Here is a 21,401-nt window from a genome sequence, read left to right as displayed (position 1 = left end):
GTATACTGATAGTTTCGTGATCAAGTAGTTTCATATCTGTTGTGTGTTATCTCAAATTCCTGGTAATTCATTACCCCTGGGTCGCCTTAAAATGTGGTTGTTTCGAATTCTTGGGCCATCTGATAGCCAACCCGTGAAGATCAAAAGTGCGGTGTTAAACAGCAAACCAACCAACCATTACCTATTCTGTATCAAATATGCAATAACATAAGTTACAACATAGGTTATGTTTAGGATAACCCCTTTTCAGTAAAGTACTAAATGTTGTAATTTTGTGTTAGAGTCCCAAGCAGGTTTCGAACCTACATTCATAGCAGGCGATCTAACCCACCCAGACATCGCGTTAGAATCTCACATCCCGCAGTTTGTTAGTCTGACAACAAGTAGTCCAGACCATTTACTTCTTGTACCCCTTTTGACACGTGAAGGTCCGGGTTAGAATATTGATCTTCAGTAATCCATGCTTGTCGTAAGAGGCTACTAACGGGATCGGTGGGTTAGGCTCGCTGACTTGGTTGACACATGTCATCGGTTCCCAAATGCGGAGATCAATGCTCATGCTGTTGATCACTGGATTGTCTTGTCCAGACTCGATTATTTCCTGACCGCCGCCATATAGCTGGAATATTGCTGGGTGCGGCGTAAAACTCAACTCACTCACTTGTACCCCTTTGAAAAGTATTAATTGGCACGGCTCTCACGATCGAAAGCTATGAAAACATAGTGCTATTTATTTCATATATTTAAGAAGGGATGCTGCATTTATCTGCACCCAGCACTGCTAGATGTATATCGGTTGATATTTTGTGATCATGATTGAGATTTTTCTACACCATGTTATGACACAATTTTCTTTGCCGATAGTTGCAAATGATTACAGTACAAACTGGTCTTATATAGGTGTCCAATGTACATTAAGGGTTGCGTAGAATGTTATGTAGAATTTGCTTGTTACATGTACACTGTTTCCCTGCAGGACATTAGTCAAGTTCAGACCTCTCGTTCGTATGTTGCCACACCGTGATGAGATACCACTGGATAAGATTCCAGAGGATGCTGGCAAATGGACCTTTGAGGTATGTATCTCTCCTCACACCATAAAATAACATAGACAGAAGGTAGCCTTATGGTTAAAGTGTCCTCTGGTCTCACAGAAGATACAGTTTCGATTCCACACATGGGTACAATGTGTGAAGCCCATTTCTGTGATCCCGGACCGTGATATTGCTGGAATATTGCTAAAATCACACTCACTCACTTACAAGCATATTTTGTGGATGGAGAACGTGAGAAGGATGCATGCTCGAAAAGGAGCAAGGCAGTGGTTCAAAACACTGATTGATCACTCAGTAGCGAAAATATGTTCTAAGATGGTATTGTCACCGTGACGCTTTCTGGACAAAAAGGGGATAAAACAAGGAGGCTGGAAGTAGGTCTGAGTGTTTATCCATGTCCCTGTGCACCATGGGAGTGAGTGAGTGAGTTAAAACTTAACGTCACATCGGCAATATTGCAGCCATATAGTGACGAGAACAGTTTATATCAATATTCAAATCAATAAATGTATAACGTGAAAAAATGGCATCGAAGGACAGAACAACTAGAATATCAGAGCTTTTAAGTTAAAACTAGTACGCTATCATAAAAAATATATCACGAAAGACAACAGTACAATATAAGAACGGGCTATAGATCACCAGCAACTGAAGGTTGATCACCATACTAAGGACCTGTGCACCATGGAGTGAGTGAGAAATTTAACATGGCATCTGCATTATCTCTACCCCATATCGACGAGACGGAGCCTACACACATACACAAATCCATTATTTACAAAACGTCAGACCGGTGAAGATCCGGGTTAGAATTAGTTTTCAGTAACCCATGCTTGTAGTAACAAGCGACTGACGGAAACTGGTGAGCAGACTCGCTGACATGGTTGAAACGATCCATCGTATCCCAATTGCGTTGATCGATGCTCATGCTGTTGATCACTGGATTGTCTGGTCCAGACTCGATTATTTACAGACAGTCGCCCTATTGCTGGAATATTGCTGAGTGTGGCGTATAACAAAATGGACTCACTCACTAATTCACATTATCGACATCTGGATCATGTATAACCCATGCTTGTTTAACAGGGCTGTTTGATGTAACCAATTTCTTGTTTCAGCGTTTGGTAGCTGATATAACAGGCTCACTACCCAAGGTCAAATTCGCACTAAAATGAACAGTGTTTATTAACTCTCAACCACTCACACACAGCAGAAGATTGATAGGTTAAATATGGTACAAGACATTATTTGGATAGGCATATTTGCAATGTGCATGTGGTATGTGGGCATTTGCTCGACTTCTATGGTAATAAACGCAATTCATGTAGGGAAAAACGTGTTCGTGACAATTATTAAGACTGACATTGACTATTTCATTTCCACGATGCCAACTTTAGGGAAGTATTGACAGCTGTACGAAGTGAGTTACGATTTTAAGTCACATCGGCCGTGTTTCAGCCATATCGTGTTAGTCAAAATATGCTAAAGACAATACAATATACAAACAGGCTATAGATCACCAACAACGAAACGTAGATCACCATACTGGGGACCATGGGGACTTTTGCTTCCGGCATGGACCCCAGTTTGATTTACGCCATCCCTTCAAAATAAGTTTGAAAACAATCCCATTTATCAAAAGATAATTTACATCGTAAAAAAGATCCTTCACTGAGACATTGATCAATACAGTCACGCATAACATACTTGACCGTGATTATTTCATCACAAATGATGCAACAGGTGTCATTAATGTATAACTTGTTTTAGTCACTATGTGGCTAAAACGTTGCCGAATAGACAAAATGTATGACTCAAAATTTATCAATAAGTTCAATTTCCTTTCAAAACTCAATAATTAAATGGTAATTAACTTTGTTAAAAATATCTTTTACCGTTGTAACACTGAAATATTTTTCCATTGTGATGGAAAATCAACACAGTCAAGCAGGATATGCTTGACCGTGATTTTTACATCACAAAGGATACAAGACGGAGGATCCACACCTTTTAGTACATATCCGTGCGTATATCTTGTGTGGCAAATGCGATTCTTCAAATCTGGACTGACGACCCAAGTATGTATAACCAATGTAAGGTTTTAGTTTATGAAATATATTTAGACATACTTGGGTGTCCCATTTCTGTTGCTTCAGATCACGGATATAAGATCTGATGACAGCTATATAATCAGAGTATGGAATAAGAAGTGGTATCACAGATTTGTGTAGTGCTGCCTTGGCGGCAAGAACGGCCATTGTATTACCAGAAACGTAACTGGGTAACCAACAGAGGACGATGTTGTATTGGCCAGTAGCAAGCTCATTATACAATTCAATAACTTCTATGAAATGTGGAAGTTTACAGTTAGGATTTTTAATAGCCTGAAGGCAAGATAGAGATTCGGACAAGATTATATATTGTTTATGTTTAGAGTGTCTTTTAAATAGATTTAAGAGCTGTTAATATGGCGTTTGCTTCGGCTGTAAAATAGAGCTGTTATCTAGTATTCTAGAAGAAACTGTTCTGGATCCAATAACAGTGGCACAAGTAACGGCGCCACCATCCTTGGACCCATCTGTAAATAAGGATTTGTATGTATTATATTTACTTTTTATTGATTAAATTCTTGTTTATATTGCAATTCATTAGTGTTTGATTTTTTTAAATGTGGTTAATGTTAGGTCAACTTGTGGCCTAACCAACTGCCAAGGAGGAGAAGAAAAGAGACGGGAGGGAGCTATATTTTCAAGATCCAAAGAGGTCGAACAAGTGAAGTTTTTGTTATACAGATGCTCATAAAGAAGATTAACAACACTGCTGTGTGCAGGTCTCTGTGATGACGGAGTAACGTCCATGTCCAGAGCACTATTGAGCGGAATTCCTGTGCGATAGTTTCCTATTTAACGTTTTCCTTTCACGTTTTGTAAGGTTGCTAGGTGTTGATTGCTCTGAGATTGGCTGTGATAGAGTCTGGCTCTCTGCCTGAGATGTCGAAGGTAATGTAGACGTTTGACACTTAGTGGGATCACCATGGTCCTTAGTATGGTGATTTACCTTCAGTCGTTGGCAGTCTATAGCCTGTTTATATATATTTTAGATTTAATTACTAGTTTTAAATGCATATCTGTGATACACTAGTAGTTTTACTGTTCTTCGTCAACAGGCTTTTAATTTCTAACTTTATTGATCTTTAATATAATTATAAATTGTTCTTGTCACGATATGGCTGAAATATTGCCGATGTGACGAGAAATATTAACTCACTGACTCACTCACTTAGTGAGATCCAGCTTAAGATCAGGTCGACACGGATCCAACAGATTTGATCCATGTCAACTCAGTCTGACATGATACCGATGTGTTGGCCTTAACCACCTGGATGCCACAGGGACATATATGTCCTTCTCCTTCAACCCTCAATTAAAGTCCAATACAAATCAAAATATTCCACGCACACAAATACACTTCACATTTCGAATTCTGCGGGAAATGTCCTGTTTCTAAATACCGTCCACTATTATTTTAGAGAAAGCTCAAGTGCTGAAAATGACCTTTCAAAATAGGCTTCATCGAAAATGTCGCCATTTTTGACACAGTACGAAATCGCGATTCACGGCGTTATTTGCTGTATGTTTTGAAATGAGTATTGAATTTCAAGAATAACATATTCATGGTCACTGATATCGGTTTTACATGAAATCGCTAATAATATTTCTGAAACGTTGCCGAATCTGGAATCGGTTGGGATGTTTTCGGAAATACACTCACACAAACGCTGAAGTGCGCTTTTCGCCATATTGGATAGTGTTTACAAAATCACGTTTCACGAAGGCCGGTATTGAGACGCCTATTACATCATGTATATTTCATATTCAGCTTCGAAAAATGCATCACTGAATTCCCCGTATATTTTAGAATCAAATTGCAAATGGTCTTTGTCACCAATACCAACTGTCTAGATAAAATGAAACGACACATAATGGATGTGAAAACGAACGCTGTGCGCTTGGTTGAAATGTAAACAAAGACGAATTCCGATTTTACACTGCGTAGCATTTTCGGAAATTTTCCAACATTCATCCGTCTATTCACTGCTTGCAATGGGTGAATACCTTTGGAATATGCATGGAAAGAGTATCGTAGCTGGAAATAGGAAATTATAAATAGATATACTAGCCACATAAAGGAACTGTGCATTGTCAAAATATTATCCCAGTTGATAAGTACGATAACAATGTCAAAGGTACATATAAACTTTAATGGAGGGATCATGAGACCATAACAAATCGGGAGAATTTCAATTGAAAAGTCAATCACAATGACGTCACGAGTCCACAAGCGGGACAGGGGTCAAACGACCATGTCACAAGCTCAATAACGGGTATGTCCACCATCGGCTTTGAGAACAGCAGTGCATAGACGACGCATAGAGCCTATCAAACGTGCAAGGAAGGCTTGTGGGATGTCACGCCAGATTCTCTCAAGTTCTGTTGCAAGGTCAAGGACGTTATCTGGCGGATGAGGAAGACGGCGTAGACGTCGATCCATCTCGTCCCAAACATCCTCTATCGGGCAGAGATCCGGTGAATTTGCAGGCCAAGGCAGTAAGTCAACGTTGTGGTGTTGCAAGAAATCCATAGCAACTATTGCCGTATGAGGGGGGGGGGCATTGTCCTGTTGGAATGTCAACCCAGGGCCATGACGTTGCAGAAAAGGAATTGCCACAGGTCGAAGAATCTGATCCCTGTAGCCCACACCAGTTAAGTTGCCCTGAACAATCACCAAAGGAGTTCTTTGGCGTGCTGTTATTCCACCCCAAATCATCACGGAACCACCACCAAAAGCGATTCCTCTCCAAGACACAGGCATAACGTTCTCCCTCGCGTCTATAGGCACGTTGGCGTCCATCACTATGGGAAATGTTAAACCTGGACCCATCTGTAAAAACATCATTTCTCCACCAAAACAAGGGTCTGCGGGCATGATTTCGGCACCACATTCGGCGAGCTTGTCGATGACGTTGTGTCAGGATAGGCCGTATGGCGGGACGTCGTGGTCTGATCCCGTGATGACGTAAACGTTGTCGAACTGTGTTGGGACGGATACGTCGAAGTCCTGGGATTGTTCGGGCAGTCATCACTGCAGTCTGAAACCTGTGGCGAAGATGGGTCACCCTTATCCATCTGTCCTGTCTTGGCGTTGTTACACGTGGACGTCCAGAACGTGGCCGATCGATGACGTCATTTGTGTCATGGTAGCGTCTCAGCAGTGCAGAAATGGTGTTCCGGTGGCAGTGGAAATGTGCAGCCACTTGTCGTTGAGACATTCCCCCGCGGACCATTCAAATGGCCTCATGACGTTGTGCAGACGTGAGCCTTGGCATGCTATGCGTTTCAATAGCCGTTTAATTTTTTGAACGATCGCAAGGGCAGGGGTTGAGCTTTCAAAAGTGACAGTGTTGTGTGGAAATTAATTTGCTCTGTTTCTCTTTCCTGGACTGCACGTGCAACAACGTATTGCACGTCTCAAGGACGAACCCACTGACGCCACGGAACGTGGTACGTGCATGCATGTTGGATACATGTCACTAATCTCTGAGTTTAAATCCTTATGTGTCTACACAGGTTTGATAAATTTAGATTTTAATTTTTGGTATGCACAGTTTCTTTATGTGCATAGTATACCTCCACATGACAACGAGATTAGTACCCAGAGTCACTCGCTCATATTGATAAATAAATACCAGTCCTTACTCACAAAGGCCCCTACCCACACCGGTTATCTCCCATTAGTTAGACAGCCAGTTGTTAGACAGTGGAGTATGGTGTTAAATAAGACAACACCCACATCCATAATGGTACAGCCGTAATTAGGTTGCTCCGATGAGTAGAGTGTGCCCGTATAGTTAACCTGTTCATATTGTTGTTGATTTTCTATTACAATGTAATGTGTTTGCAGCATATGGTTTAAGCCTTCTCATTTGATCTGTTTAACACTTGTCACAATGTTTTGTTTAATTGTTTTAACTTCTATCCTTTCTCTCTAAAAGTCAAGCAAACTAATTTGTGTTAGCACTTTGTCACAACAAGGGGGTGGGTATAAAATAACTCCACACCTTGATGATATATCAGCATGGCTTGGTTACGCAAAGTCGAAAATGTCACATCGGGAGGGACTCAACAAATACTTCATAAATTTTGTATTATGCAGTAAATTTAATCAAATGCACCTTCAAATACCTTTAAATGACACCGAGACCATTGCCTGGAGTCACAAACTCGTATTGAGTGAATTGTCAAGTAAATGGGCTGGAGGGGTATACTTTGGCCTGGTCCAGAATATACCCCGCGGTATAAACTGGGCTAGCCTATAGTTTACCCAGGGGTATTATCTGGTCGGGGGTTTATATATTCTGGGCTGCTACACCGGGTTTGAAGACATAAGCATTGTACGCTGCACCATATGGCCTGTCTGAAGTGGAACAGGCATACCCTCAGCTGGCACTGGAACACTTGTTGAACAGCTTGTTGGGCAGCAATCTCAAATTGTCACATCTGTGATAATGTAGCTTGGTCTCAGATGATGGCCGTACTCTGCTGCATTTCATAAAACAACAAACTAATCAAACATCGCACTGTTCATAAAAGTAAAACCTGAGCTTCCTACTAACGAGCTAATGATCCTGAGTTGAGTTTAGTCACTCACTGATTATATTGAATTGAAGCTTTAAAAGCTAACACAAAAGAAACAGGAGGAAAACCAAGTTCTATGGATAGTCAACTTCTTTATTGCAATGAGTGAAGTTGACTATCCGTAGAACCTGGTTTTCCTTCACCTATACAACTTATAAAATGCCTCTCAAAGAAACAAAAGAAACAGGTAAAAAAAAGTCCACATTGCGCACTCATTTATCATGGATGACTGCATTTGCAATCAGAACAGCATTCTGGTGGCAAAGTGAGACGACTCCCCAGCTTGTAATTACCAGAAAGCAGGCAGTATAAACACAAAAGGAAGCAGGATCCAGTGGAGGGAATAGGATGTCACAAAACACACCAGGTACGTCCGATAATAGAATTTGTATGTATTAATTCGCGCATATCAGGCGCCCATACATATCAAAACAACAAAGCAGAACACTTCCCAAGGTCAACAGTGACATATGTGCGAGTGATAAATCGCAAACGAACAGGCAAATTGTATTCAGTGAAGCAGTTCCTTTTCACCATTCAAGTGCCACTTAAATTGTAACATGGGCATTTAACGTATACAACAGAGAGACTTAGTGTATACAACAAGACTCACATGTACCTCATATTCAGTTATGCAAAACAATGTTCTTTGTCTTCGTCCTTCGTTGACAGGTTTATTTCATTTAAATTTACGTATCACGAATGTGTAACATGTTGATCTTCACTGTAAGGAAAAATCTGAATTCCTTTACTGTCGAGGAACTTAATATGGATTAATTTCACGCAGTGATACGGAATTCATGTTGTATGATAAATATTATTTCATACATAATAGATATTGATGATAGCTGGTTTGTTGCTAGATTAAACAATGGTAGGCTGGAGACAGAAACACAAGACACCCTTGTCAAGTCAGACCCTGACGTACTCAGAACAAGCATCTGTTCTTCAACTTCGTCAGTGTGATCCTCAGCAGGTATGTTTATTAGTATTTTAGAAAGTGGTATTTTATACAGGTACATAACCAATTAGAAACTATTTGCCAGTGGGCCATCACGATGACAGCACGAAAGTGATGTGATGCGATGTGATAGATCGTAAGTTGGCACAACTAGTTTTTTCGCAACATGCAACAAGGCTGGTTGGTTAGCCTTTCACGCCACACTCAGCAATAATCCATTTATATGATGGCGATCTGTAAATAATCACATCCGGGTTAGACTTTAGTAATGCATGGTCGTCGGAAGAGGCGACTACCGAGTGGTCAGGCGTGTTGACGTATAGTCGACACATGTCACTGAATCCCAATTGCGTTGATCGATGCTGTTGATCACTGGATTGTCTGGACCAGACTTTCATATTGCCAAGTGCGGCGTTAAACAACAGACAATCAAGTCACATTATGACCCTGCTAAAGAGAAAATTTGCTATTCGTACTTTGCTTAATATTTGCAGGAGATAAGATGATTGTTTCGACGACTCTAACCTGGAAGGTGGCCATTATGCTGTTATTAACTTCAACTGCAAGCCTGCATGTTCCGGACGAAATAAAGTCAGTCCTCTACCACAGAACAAAGGTTGACTTAAAGATTTCTACAACAGGGGATTTGATACCCCGTACTCCCTCGCGTCTGTCCTGTGCTGTTAAGGCTACTTCAAACGGAGCACAAGGACATGCTTATGCCCATCTTGACAACAGTTGTCAGATCGTCACTTCCATCTCGTCTGGGTCAAAGTCAGACTGGTCAGTCTACTGGTCACCTGATGCCGTAGATATTAAGGTATGATTTTCATTCTTAAAGCCCCAACATTCAAGCATGTATACCAGTTCAGAACAACAGGTGTAGTTATTGGTCTTCAGCAACCCATTATTGTTGTAGGAAGAGGCGACAAACGGACACGGGTGGTCAGGCTCGCTGTCTTGGTTTGACACATGTCATCGTATACCACTCCTCCTCGTCAAATTATAAACCTCAGTTCAAGAAATACCACACCTAACAACAACAAAAAGAAATCAGTCAACTTTAACTCTGATAATGGTGAGGATTACCATGAAACGTTTTCTTTCCATGAATTACGTCTTGCCCTGGGGCAGGCTCGAGACAATGCGGCAGGAGCTGATTCAACTTTGGAAACACTACTCGATATATTTGATGACATTTGGACAACCGGAAAGTTTCTTCCTTCATGGCACAGTGCCGTTATCATCCCTATACCAAAGCCTGGCCGGGATCATACGGATCTCTCAAAATACTGTCCTATATCACTAACTATGTAAAAACCATGGAGCGCATGCTCAACAATCGATTAATCTGGTACTTGGAGACCAATAACCTCCTTAATGACCTCCAATGTGGTTTCCGAAAGATCCGAAGTACCACTGACCATATGGTGCGTCTGGAATCATTGATAAAAAGTTCCATTGTCAACAAACAGCATACTGTATCTATCTTTTTCGACTTAGAAAAAGCATATGATACAACGTGGAGACATTGTCATAAATACAAACCACACAAGGGTCCAGACCTGTGTTTAGACGCTACTCCCATAAAGGTAGCAGAAGAGGCCAAATTCCTGGGATTCACATTCGACCATCACTTGACATTCTAACCACACATAAAATGTTTGAAAACAAAGGGCTTGAAGGTTCTTGACTTGATAAACTCAATTCAAATACAACGTGGGAAGGGGATCAGACTACCCTCCTTCACTTGTACAGATCATTTGTTCGCTCTAAACTAGATTACGGCTCCATAGTTTATGGTGGAGTCTACAAAAGCAATTTAGAAAAGTTATAATCTATCCACAACGAAGGCTTAGGCTCTGCCTTGTAGCTTTTAGGACCTCTCCGGTAGACAGTCTATATGCGGAGACTAACGAACCTTCCCTTGAAAAACGCCGCATTAAGCTTTCAATGCAGTATATCACTAAATTACGTTCAAATCAGTCCAATCCAGCATACAATTGTGTTTTCAACCCTCTCTTTTGAACACCTGTTTCCTAATCTGCCAAGCCCGGTTCCACTACTTGGAATCAGAATTCATCCACACATATCTGCAGCTAAAACTGATGTCAATATCATAGCACCTTACCGACTTATGTCTTCGCCACCGTGGCAGATGGTGAAACCACAGGTCGATCTTACCCTCATCACCAAACTCAAAAAGTCCGAAACAAATTCGTTGGTGTTCCACTACAGGATTACAACCAGTTACGTTAACACCAACAGGTCCATTTTCACAGACGGACTCAAGGTTGATGGCCAAGTTGCCAATGCTATAGTAATTTGGATCCAGACATAATAATCCAGAATTCCCAACAATAGTTATAGTTTTCACTGCTGAGGCAGAAGCTATCTTCACATCTTTGACCTATATTAAACAACAGAACCACACCAAAAACTTCATCGTTGTTACAGATTAACTTCAAGCACTTCAAAATGTTACTTCAAGTCACCCCATCATTCTAGACATTCTAGAATTTTTCAACGATATTTCTACTTGCCAATGTGACATCGTCCCCTGCTGGTTGCCGGGTCACATTGGCATGTCAGGCAACACAAAGACCGATGCTGAAGCTAAAGCAGCTCTTGACAAGCCCTTATCTCCACTGCTGATCCCGTACAGTGATTTCAAACCCACTATCAAAAGTTATACTCTGGACGATGATTACACAATGCCATTCGGGACCTAATGCAAATAAAGGTGGGGCACCCAGGTAGGAAGAAATAAACTTCATGAATTGAAGCAACAAGTGGTTATACCTACTTGGGTTGTCAGTCAATTTTACGATGACGTCCTATTGGCCACAGTCGGTTTACTCACGACTATCTGCTGAAAACAGATGTGGATTGACCTTCCATGTGCGTCTCTTGTGATGAAGTGTTCACCAACAAGCATATTCTGCTTGACTGTGCGGAGATTTCAACTGCAAGGGATTCACATTATGATGCGAGAAATCTGAAGGATCTTTTTCCCCGCGTGAGCGGGCATCGCTTAGTTAACTACTGGACGGAATAAATTGTAACTATGTAATGTGAATAACGGATTGATTGCTTTTCAATTTGGTGCTATGTCTTTTTATGTCTTTAAATAATAATGCTATGAATATATAAGTTTTCAAAAGAAAACTCATTTTGACTTTGTACTTAAAATATATATGAATACAGATTTGATCTCGTCACTATATGGCTGGAATAATGCCGATGTGACGAAAAGTCCAACTCAACTCAACTGAACCCAATTGTACAGACTGATCAGCAGACAGCTGATCACTGGAATGTCTGGTCCAGACTCGTTTATTTTCCGAACACGGCCAGCCATATGGCAAAAATATTGAAGAGTGTGGCGTAAAACCACGAACAAACAAATCCATTGCCAAAGTACGAGGTACTAACGATTATATTCTGTGATTTTAAAGAGTTAGACACTTGCTGGAAAAAGTGTTTAATGACATAATTCAAGCTTTCAACATTTGACATGCTTGCTTCTCGACAATATAGACGATACAATGATTGACAATTGAGATACGGTGTCTCCATAACGACAAGTATGCGTGGCTGAAAATCAGTTCTTATCCTGACCTAAATCCGTACAGAATAATACCCCTGTGTTGTGCCCAGAGTTATAAGGGATAACTTCAGCCATACGTGCAATATTCTAGTAGACTGCTAACTTACGCATGGATATTGATGGGTGACACTGGGTACTTCATAACAGATGACAACTGAAATTCCAGAAATGTATTCTCTATGCGAGTTTGTATCTATAAAGAAATGTTTCTTTCTAATTGGCAGGTGCCCGCCGGAGGCAGCTTGTCCACAGACATCGACTCGGGTGGGTATTCTGATTGATTTTGTTTAATGCCACAATAATCCAGCATTATGGTCTATCAAAAAAAGAAAGAATAGCGACTGGACCGGACAATCCAGTGATTCAACAGTATTAGCATCGATCTAAGCAATCCGATGATCACTGGATTGTCTGGTCCTGACTCAATTATTTTATAGACCACAGCCATATAGCTTGAATATTGCTGAGTGAGACGTAAACAACAAACACACCAGCCTTTGCATGTGTTATGTAACTCAAAGATTGATACATATCTCAAACAGATCCTGTCATTATTATTTATTGGAATATTCTATATTGACTTAGTCTCAAAAGGGTGGGGTGGATTTCGTTTCAGGAGCACCGCTCAAAATACTTCAAAGAGTTTCCATCTCAGCTTGCAACATATAGTATGACCAGATATAATTGAGAATTTTAGGAATATGTTTAATTGGATTTCTAGTATAATCAACCGTGACCAACTATCAAGTTCTTGGTTTAATTCAAGAGAGACAACTCCATTAATCCTATTTCATTAGTTTGTGAAGAGTTATCCCCCTTTGTTTACTTGCTAGCAGACGACATTTTCAGTGATCCTCAGTCTGGATGATTTAGAGAAGAGGAAGTTGATTTTAGAGTATTATAACAAGGACATCAGATCAGCTAAAGTGATTTCAAGTAGAACAGGCATCTCTTTGTCCACTGTTGATCGTGTTTTGAAAAATATTGCAAAAGGAAATGGCATTGAGCACCAGGGTGGCGCAGGTAGGCCCAGAAAATTGACTGTCGATGACAGGAGGCGGCTTGGCATTCTTGTTTCTAAAAACAAACAAAGGAGTTTAGAAAACTTAAGGCTGGATATGATTGATAGAGGAACTGTTGCTGTCTGTAAGGAGACAATTAGAACTGAGCTGCATGCAATGGGTTGGCAGAAAAGTCAAGGAATTCCATCACCGATCATGAAACCTGAACAAAAGGAGCGACGGTTGAACTGGTGCTTACAGCATAAAAACATTTAACTGGGACAATGTGATTTTCTCAGATGAAAGTTCGGTGTTGCTGTTTCCTAATACACTGAAATTCTGGACCAAACAAACTGAAAAACCTTTGTATCAGCGCCCAAAGTACAGTGTGGGGTGGCATTTCTGTGTTAGGGACAACGCCCCTCTGTGTATTTGAAGGGAATATGAACAGTGAGCGGTACACAGATATTCTCGAGGGACATTTACTGCCATCTGCTCACGTGTTCGATGGAAAGTTTTGGATTTTCCAGCAGGACAAAGACCCAAAACATCGTTCAAAGCATTCACAGGCCTGGTTTCGGACCCACAATATGACATTATTAGATTGGCCAAGCTATAGCCCTAACCTTAATCCAATAGAAAATGTTTGGGGACTTCTGAAGGAAAGTGTCAATAAAAAAAATCTGACAAATATTGCTGAAATGAAAGAAGAGGTGGTCCGATATTGGGACAGCATGGACCACGTCTTTCTAACTTCTTTGATCAGTAGTATGCCCCGCAGCATTGAAGCCTGCATTGCTGCCCAAAATACTTGACAAAATACTAACTGTTCACCTGTCTTTGAATCTGGAGTTATGTTCTGCTGATATTCACATTAATACGTGAGTAATGAGTGAAACAAGTAGAAAACATTACAATCTTTAAATTCTCAATAATTTCTGGTTGTACTGTATAGTAACGATGGGCTTAAGTTGTGCCTTTTGTTATTTATTTCCCATGACAACAAGTTTGACTTAGACAGAAATTGGTGTTGGTGCCCTTTTCCGGTGCAGAACTTTAAAACCGTACAATATTTCTTAAAAAAACTTGAACACAGATTGGTCTGGTGTTGAACAGGTGCCTTTGGGAAGTTTTGGATTCCTGAATAAAATAATATTTTTTGCATTTCCATAGCAACAAGTTGGCTTCGACTGATATTGGTGGTTGTGCTCCTTTCTGGAGCAGAACTTCAAAACGTACAGTACTCTCCTTCCACTTTGCTATATACATGCCAAAACATTTGACACAGTCACATATTCTTTATTGATATGAATTACATTGTTCACGTCACGATATGGCTGAGATAATGCCGATTGGACGTTAAATCTTCACTCACTCACTCACTGACACAGTCGCAACTAGTAGACATGTGCATGAAGAGTATTTTGCCATTGCAGGGCATATTGGTGACTTTGTCTTTTTGTTCCATTTACTTAGATATTGGTTTGGACCTGACATTTAGTACCTATCAAATGTTTAGACTCGCTTCAAGATATATGTGATCTAGGACGATTTTTTCTACTAACTTGGGCAAACCAACTGCAAACCTTATGCAGATGAACTGCACGAGGATCATGCATCAGGTGAAAATATCGTGCATGTGAACAGCTGCGTTTTGGTGTATTTTTTTTGTTAAGAGTTCACCAATTTTCTCTGCGTTTCACCATTTATTAAACTCATGACAGTTATCATTTCAACGTTATGAATGTGTTTTCCAATACATCAGTCCATGTGTAAACAGTATCTTTAAACAGTAAGGAATATTTTACAACATCTAGTTAAGAACAGTTGACGGAAGTAAGTGTCTACAAGTGCGTTAGTGAGTCTAAACTTTTGATGGGTAGTATAGAAGTACAACCTCACCCACCCATTTAAAAATTCAGTCTGGGTCTTTTTGATTTGTTTGTTATACTGTATGTCAGGTTTTATTTTTGCTGAAGATTTATTGATCCGGGATTTGTAGATATTCTGGAGTTAACTATGACATGCCACACCATAGAACTAGAATGTCTTAAGTTTCCAATACATTCTCCTGTATTTCAGAAGGAATGATTGACCACATTATCCCACCGCCAGAGGACACCGAACTGGTTCTGGTGACAACTGGTGGTTATTTGTACTATATTTTCCTCACGGGGAAAAAAAGTATTATTCGAAACGCGTTTCAATGGGAGGCACGCCATAAAAGCATATTACGATGATGACGAAGAAGCCTTGATTGTGCTTACGCCCAGTCACAGAATAACCATCTCAGTTTATGACGGGAAAGTCACCAGGAAAACACACCAATACAATTGTAAGTGTTATCCCACACACATTTCATAAGTTTGGTAAAGTCGATGATGTGCGTGTGCTTTTTCTCTTTGAGGCAATAATATTATTCCAAAACGTGTACGTTGTGGTATTCCGCTAATACAAATTTATCTGAAGTGCATCGTAGAATAATGCGAAGCTTATATCTTTATGGCAGAAGATGTGATATGATTCGTTACTGTTTGTTGTTTAACGCCGCACTCAGCAATATTCTGGTAGTCTAGTTAAAACCAGTCTTGACCAGACTATCCAGTGATTAACAGCATTAGCTGTTCTAAGCAATTGGGATACGATTTTGTCAACCATGTCAGCAAGCTTGACTACCTGGTCCCGTTAGTCGCCTTTTACGACAAGTAAGGGTTCCTGCAGACCAATTCTAACCTGGGATTTTCACGGGTGTGGATTTTGTAGAGACTTGTAAAATGACACATCAGTGCTTAAATACAGGGGAGAAGGACTCTTTGTGCAATCAGATCAGTTTGATGCAAATCAGTTTCAGATGTAGTTGACTTGGAGTCAGCTGACGGTGTCACAGGAATCCTCCGGAGGAAGCACTTAGAAATTCTGGAGGTGCAAACGCGAAAAACCGTGAAGATACAAAAGGGTCGTCCCCAGACTCTGCACATTTCACAAGCGAAAAGGTACGAATGAGCGCATTGTTCTTCAAGATATTCAACATTACAGAACAGTGGTCTGCAAAGGAGAGAATCTGAACATACCCTATCCAGTGATTGAGAGCATAAGCATTCCACTATCCTTTTCTACTCCACACAATTTTCTTGTGGTTGACGGTGAATTCAGAAATGTTCTACATTACTGAATGGTGGTCTATGCGAAAACAAATGTGGACTAGACAACCCAGTGACCGACAGCATGAGCATCCAAAAGGTCCTTATTGGCCAAGGCCTTTTCTTTTCTTTCACGCAGCATTCAGAAATTTTTAACCTTATACCAGGGTGGTCTGCGCAGAAAAGAATCGATATTTAACAATTTGAATTTTTGTTCAAATAACACGTCAATACCTAATCAGTTCATTTTGCCGTGTAAATAAAATGTTTATTCACACTCCAAAAGCAAAGACAACCAAAAGTTGCTTATACACAAATGAATAGCAATGGTATTGAACAAAAGAAGTGAAGTGTACAACTCCCAAAGTAAATTCCATTCATATGCATAGAGAGTGAGTGAGTTTGTGAGTTTAGTTCTACTCCACAGTCCGCAATATTCCAACTATTTGGCTGGAGTCACATTGAGAGAAGTCCAAAATATACGTCATTGCCAGCAGATTGTTTTCAAAACCGCCGTCATTAAGAGCTGGACTATCGTGAAGTGTGGAGTTAAACCAAGAACATGTTTGGCATTCTGGAGACAGGTCAGGGACTCACATCAGAAACTGTGGCATGGTATCCTAGGGGTTATTTGTCCCCTGGAGAATTAAGTTAGAATTGGTCAGCAACACATGCTTGTTGTAAGAGGCGCCTAACAGGATGGGGGTGTCACATTCGCTGACGTCACTGTAAGGTAATTACGGCAATCCCAGTATTCAAATCCAATAAGTGAAACATTGCATTTTCTTCATATTGTTTCTCTTAGGGCAGTCTACTGGAGCAGTATGCTGAATGACAAAACAACCGTTACAGAAACATTTTTCTCTGGAGAGGAAGGAGCCGTATATCACTCAAAAGCTTCAATGGCCAGTTTTGCATTCAGAAGTGGAGGTAAGGCTCGATGAGAAAATGATATCATGACAGGCCACGCGCCTTTCTTGTACTATGTAGGAATATGCCATGTGACACATTAGAAAAAATGATCCCCAGACTATTGGGGAAAACATAATGTTTCCCAAGGTTTAAAACTAGAATAAAGTAAAAGGTATCTTCCTAAGGAATGCTTAGTGGCCCGAATGATAAATGTGTCAGATAACAAAACAAACAAATAATTAGTCTCCCGCCTGTGTTCCCTGCTTCATACATCGATATTTTAATGTGATGGCCACTATCAATATATATAGATGGCAGAAAACTCGTAAGATACATGTACACGAAAAGTGACAATATACTTTTAAGTATTGCCATAGCCTCAGTAATAAAAATAGAATTCCATCAGTTATTCTCAGAGAAAAGGCGTTATTGTCAGCAACAGCAGCTGCTGATACCTCAACGCCATCTTTCGATCCGTCTGTGTACAGATTTTTGTAAGAATGATACTTATCTTTGATTTCTAAAAAAGTCTGTAAAATAGTGTATTGGTAGCAGCTTTCTTCAGTTGTTTTTTTTCATTTCTAACTTGACATCAGGTTCTGTGGATTGCCATGGTGGTATTTCTGGCAATTTATGGTTAGAAATATGTTGCTGATTTAGTTTGGCATTCCGTATTTGCGACTGCTTACTTAAAACCCAGAGGTGGAGTCGACCTTGGTTTGTTATCATACGCATCCTGATAAGATGGATTGAAAGTTCAGTTGAAAGGTGGGTTAAATGGATTTCAGTGATGCTTAGATAAATACTGGAGAGCGAGTTTAACTCTTCTCAACTTTAAACATGGGTCATTTGCTTAAGACATACAGATCGCTCTACCACCATGCATAGTGTAATAAAGCATACTTTCGCCCTGAACTATTATAGTTAAAGCACGAGGACACTTGCATTATTTATGTGTGGTATAATGATAATTTGCTGTCTGGGTCTGAATAGAAGTCCAAGACTGAATGACCCCCAACCATGGCCGCCAACTGTGGCTGGACTCGATGGCTAATTCATTCCATGCACAGTCGATTCAATGCTTTCATCAATGTCCATGGCGGTCACACACGATACAGACTTTGGGGTCTCTTAATAGTACCATTTGTGGTGATTTTGTTTGTGTGAACTCGAAATGTGATTCCCGAAAATGTGTTATCCATAATTGTTAAGTTTGAACTCAATCCTCTGTTTTGATTGTAAGTTTGAGTGAATTAAATATGTGCTTGAAGAAACCTCGAGCGGTATGACGTTTCTTTTGCTTTTCAGTATATTCTCACCACCATTGAATGAGCAAAGGTTTTGCTTATGAAGGAAATCCTCCAGCAGTTTACATTTATCATTATATCCAGCAGAACCCCACATGGCATTTTGTCCATTCACATCACGAACAAGAAGAAAGGGATTTTGAAATTAAATACTATTGGATTATATTCATGTACAAGAAATTTCACTTTATCAAAACTAGCCCCAAGGCCTCTAGAGTTTCTCTTTAGTGTTTTTTGTATTTTGTATTATCATTGATTAAGTGATAATTATTATTGGTCACAATGTTTAAAGTTTTGAGTGTGGGTTTTGGCTTGTAAACATATTTGTTCTATGGCAGTAGTATTTTTAGCGGCACGCTGTCAGCGCTTCAGAGTTGCCTCCCTTTTCAATCTTGTCTATTGTACGGCTTTCATCATGCCGTGTGTTCCACATGATTCCATATCGTTCCGAGAGAATAATGATGGAGCCTAGCTTTGCTAGAATGATCGAGAACTGTGTAAGAGCTATATAAAGGCTGGTTGTTGCGTTGTATTTTACATTGTGACCCAATATTGTAGATTTGTGACTCAATTACATTGTACTAGATATCTGTATTGTCATTCATTGTAGCTTGCTCATTGTTTGTTCAATATATTATTGGATATTTTAGACTTGTATGTGGTCTATTGTGCTGGTTCAAAGGGGACTCTTAAACCTTTGTCACAGCAAAATATTAACTGTAACAGTAGTTTCTGTCATGTCTGTATGGAGGAGCTACGGGAGAACGTTCGCTGTCCATTTTTCTTTGGAGAATGACTCCGCGGTCGTGCGTTTTGAGGTAAGGAAATATGTATATACTCTTACACTCCACAAAGGTGCGGGACTTTTGTGAGCGTTTGGGGTACAATCTGATTTTTGGTGTTTTTATTACATGCCGGGGGATATAGTCGACGCTTCGCCCGTCCGTCCGTCCACATTCATTTTGTTTCCGGAGCATTCCTCAAAAACCGTTTAATATTTTTCAACAAAAATTGGTAGATAAATCAAACAGAACTTAAGTTGGGGCCTGTTGCTATTTACAGACTTTTGTGATTTATTCTTTTCTCGGTTTCCATGGAAAGAGTTCAGGCTTCGTCTCAAAAGGGATGGGTGAGGCTTCGTTTCCGGAGCACAACTCGAAAACCTTTCAATTTTTTCAACAAAATTTAGCAGATATGTGAGACGGTTCCCGAAGTGGTGTTAATTGATATTTATGGATTTTTGTCATTTGTACTTTTCTCGGTTTCCACGGAAATGATTTGGACTTTGGATTTGGTCCCAAAAGGGCGGGATGGGCTTCGTTTCCGGATCACAACCGTTCAATACCTTTCTACAAAACTTGGCAGATGTATCAAACAGATCGTGATGTGATGCCTTTTGCTACTTGCAGATTTTTGGCATCTATATTTTTCATGATTTCCATGGAAGTGATTTGTAAAAATGTAAAGTTGCACTTTAAGTAACTGTCAAATGATTTGGTATTTCAAATTTGTGGGGGCCGGGGAGATTTGTTATCTTCTGATGACTGTTGTTAAAATTTGTTTTGGATGCCATGATAATAAGAATATGCTTTATCAGTCCTGCTCCTCGCATGCAATGGGACGCCTGTACTGGCGCTGCAAATTGTCAGCGGATCTCCAGCAGACTTATATCAAGATGTTTCAGAATTGATATACTCCAGTATTGTAACATACCAGAATGCCCTTGAGCCACTGCTTTCTGAGCAATGTTTGCACTAGGCACTTAAAGAGTTGATTAATAAACAGTCAAAATGTCACAAAGTTCAAAGAATTTCTAAGCAAGAATCTGAGCTAATAAGTTAAAAAAAGGTCAAATTTGTGCAAGTGAAATCTGCTGCACAGGGCTTAACATGACCAGCAGACTGATAGAACCGGGCCCATTCTACTACCCATCTAGGTGAAGTCAGGGTCGAAATGGTGTGTTGGGCAAAGGAACACTGTTCCTGGAATCAGTTCCCTCAAACGCCAGAATCCCTTCCTCCTACTGTAAGTCTCAATGGTCCCTAGTATAGTGATCTACCTTCGGTTGTTGGTGATCTGTTGGTTAGTTTGTTTTTAAATTGTATTGTCTTCAATTATTATGAGTTTTAGATTAATATGGTAGTTTAACATCTATATCTGTGATATTCTAGTTGTTTTTATATGGTCGACAGGTTTTTATCTTTTAACTTTATGTATTTTGAATGTATAAACTGTTTTTGTCACGATACGGCTGAAATACTGCCTATGTTACTTACTCACTCACTCACTCACTCTCTCACTGAAACTGGCACCCGTGAAGAGCAACCTCCTCGTGGTGGGTGCTGGGTAACGCTAAGAGCTCTTCAACTCCCCGCTGTGGACTCGGGGGTATATTTGGTCCACCAACCCGTTTGCCGTGGGTTGCGCCCCTGTGTCGGTGGAGGAAGGGAGTCTGGTTGGTTGAGGGCACTGGTTCCAGGAACAGTGTTCCTTTGCCCAATGCACCACTTCGCCCCTAACTTCACCTAGATGGGTGGTAGAACTTGCCCGGTTCTATCAGTCTGGTCACGCCACGCCCAGCCATGTGCATGGTGAGCATTTATGCACATATTTAGAAATTAAAATGTATACTGTGGTCTTGGCCATTATTTTTTGACAATGACACAAATGATTGATTTGTTAATTTGCCTAGAGTCCTATGCCAGAAGGCGGTGGCTCAT

The 21,401-nt window shown here is 40.3% G+C and overlaps 1 long non-coding RNA gene across 1 annotated transcript; it reads right to left on the bottom strand.

The window, feature by feature from the left end:
- Nucleotides 1–19,651: 19,651 nt before the first annotated feature.
- On the bottom strand, nt 19,652–20,135 carry LOC124269186. The gene is made up of 2 exons (XR_006896452.1): nt 20,017–20,135; nt 19,652–19,844 (listed from the first exon to the last, which is right to left on the bottom strand). It is a non-coding gene; the product is annotated as an uncharacterized LOC124269186 (long non-coding RNA).
- Nucleotides 20,136–21,401: the final 1,266 nt, after the last annotated feature.

This window comes from Haliotis rubra, unplaced genomic scaffold (genome assembly GCF_003918875.1).
Source record: "Haliotis rubra isolate DU_JTF1 unplaced genomic scaffold, ASM391887v1 Scf1428, whole genome shotgun sequence".
NCBI classification, from domain to species: domain Eukaryota; kingdom Metazoa; phylum Mollusca; class Gastropoda; order Lepetellida; family Haliotidae; genus Haliotis; species Haliotis rubra.
This window is presented reverse-complemented; position numbering and strand designations above follow the sequence as displayed.